Source organism: Nuphar pumila, chromosome 12, assembly GCF_984573655.1.
Source record: "Nuphar pumila chromosome 12, dmNupPumi1.hap1.1, whole genome shotgun sequence".
Classification (NCBI taxonomy): domain Eukaryota; kingdom Viridiplantae; phylum Streptophyta; class Magnoliopsida; order Nymphaeales; family Nymphaeaceae; genus Nuphar; species Nuphar pumila.
Window position 1 is genome coordinate 72,553,070 of NC_143260.1, and position 2,521 is coordinate 72,555,590.

At 39.9% G+C, this 2,521-nt stretch overlaps 1 long non-coding RNA gene across 1 annotated transcript; it reads right to left on the reverse strand.

The window, feature by feature from the left end:
- Positions 1-689: 689 nt before the first annotated feature.
- On the reverse strand, positions 690-1,037 carry LOC149821016 (uncharacterized). The gene is made up of 2 exons (XR_016426558.1): positions 840-1,037; positions 690-741 (listed from the first exon to the last, which is right to left on the reverse strand). It is a non-coding gene; the product is annotated as an uncharacterized LOC149821016 (long non-coding RNA).
- Between the last annotated feature and the right edge of the window lie 1,484 nt (positions 1,038-2,521).

The window sequence follows — 2,521 nt, forward strand, 5'->3', positions numbered from 1 at the left end:
CGTTTCGGTTGGAAGCATTTTCTCGAGAAAAACAATCTGGATTTCTTTCAAAATTACATTTTTAATTTCTACTCTGGATTTGCTTCGCAACGGGGTATTGAACTTCAAAATCCGAGCTCGTTTAAAAAACTGCCAAAAATAGCTCGTTTCGTCTAGAAACTTTCTAAAAAGACTATTTTACCCCTCTAATCGTCAAAATGAATTTCAAATGTGGAATTTGGACCCGCTCTGAGATGGCCCATTCATTTACTTTTCTATTTTATATAAAAAAAAATGCTTCTTTTTATTTGTTTATTTTTGTTTTTATTGATTTTTATTTATTTTTTTATTTTTATTTTTTTAGAGAGGAGGTGGGACCCACAAGGTGGTCACCCAAGCCTCCAGCCCCACTTTCCATTTTCTCATTTTTTTCTTTCCCTTTTCCTTTTTCCCTCCTTTTCTTTCTTTCCTTTCTTTTTCCCTTTTCTTTCTTTTTCTTCTTCTTCCCTTTCTTTTCTTCTTCCCTTCCCTTCCTTCCTTTCCCTTCTCCAGCCCATTCACGTACACTCTTTCCCTCTCTTTTCATTAACCCCTAAAAACCCTAAGTTGAGGCTGATTAAAGACCTAAGTTGGGTTTGGTTAAAAAAAAAGAGAAAAGGAAGCCACTTACGGCTCCTCTCCCATCTCACGCCTCTCTCCTATTCTCTCTCTTTACCTCCCTTCTTCTCTCCTTAGCTGCTACAGCCACAGCAGCCTTCCAACCTCTCTACAGCCACCTCTTTGGATGCCCAGCCATCGAACAAAAGCTGCAGCCACCACTAGAACGGTTCAGCCATCTTCTTTCTTGCAGCCAGCAGCACCTCTTTGAAGCTCCATGCCCAGCAGCTCCAGATCATCTTCAACCTCCGACATCCTCTTTGCAGCTGCAGCAACATTCAGCCATCTTCTTCAAATACTCTAGCTTCAGCCAGCTCTCCATTCCAGCCACCATCCTTGCTGCAGCCCACCTCCAAGCTCCTTGCTCCAGCCAACAGCCACCAGCCAACGGCTTCTTCCACCGGTTCCAGGCTCACTGCTCCAGCCAACAGCCACCAGCCAGTTCACCTCTTCTACACAGCACCCAACAGTGCCACCAGCAGCCGCCATCCACAGCCTTTCATTACAGCTACAGCAGCAAGCTATTACAGCAGCCTCTTTGACGCTGCAACCTCCTCCTTTAACCTTCAAACGGCTGCAGCCTTGTTCCAGCCTTCTTCACCGTGCAGTCTCCTCTATTCCCTTTTGTTTTCCCCAAGAGCTCCAACCATCTTTACTGGTGACATCACTTGTGGCAGCCAACCATCGTTCCACTCCTCCATTGCCGTAACTGCCCCTTAAGGTAAGACATATTGTATGTCTTGTTGATCTTATTAAGTACCACATGTTGGGTTTCTTGGTTGATCGTCGAAATGAGACCCTTACATATGGCTTTCATGAAAATGATGAGGAATTTGGGGTTGAAATTATTGCAAGGTAAGGCTTTCTTTATGGTGTTAGAAGGTAGGAAACCTTAAGTTTCTATTTTTTTGTTTTGTTTTTACTTTTCATGACAAAGCATGCGTAAATGAGAGGGTTCATCTAGCCGATGGATTGAACCCCTCATTTCAATGGCTATATAAAATAAATATTTCACCTCTTTCCTTTGTTGTGATTTTATATAGATTGTATAATTTAAGTATTGTTTTTTTTTTTTTTTAATTGATTTCATTAGATACATTTCACTTGTTTCATTAATGCATGTCCTATTAGTTTATACATTTTCCATTTAGCCGTCCAGTCTAGTTATCATTTTATGCTCAATTTTTTGTCGATAAATCTTAAAAATTTTGTTATGTCTGTCTCTGTTTGTCTATGATTGTATGTCAAAAATATGGATCAGTTAGGATTTTAGAACCTTGTTAAATAAATCGAAAACCAAACTGGATTTTGGACCCTCCAGAAATTTCAATTTCTGCTTTAGCAGAAAAGAACCTCCGGCACCACCCTTGTGGGAGATTCGGATTGTCCTCCAAAAATCACAGTGTATTCATAATCGAATCTACTGATGATCTGGAAATTTTGAAGTTTTTCCAGTTAGTTTTGTCTTCTGTCAAAAATCAGATTTCCCAGCCGCCTGGGAAAATCTTGATTTTCCTTTGTCAGGGTATAGACAGACCCTAATGCACCGAGTCCACCCAATCCGTAGCTCATCTACAAAAACTTTAAACATGAAAGTTGTTCCTAACATGTTTTACTGTCATTTTCCAAAATTTGGGGATTTTTGGAACTGTTTCAGTATTTTTCCCGAAATTTTATTTTCTATCTGACAGATTCCAATATCCAGAAATTTCAGAGATTTGGGTCTCTGATAACAGTGTGCCCTTTTTCAAACCGTAACCCGAATCCCAATGTTGTCAAAATATCAAATCTTAATCTGTTGTTCAGGGACATTTTCCCACAATTTCAGCCTTTTTCCCATCTGTGTTCCATTTTTCCCATGTTTTCTACCGAAACCTGTCTGTTT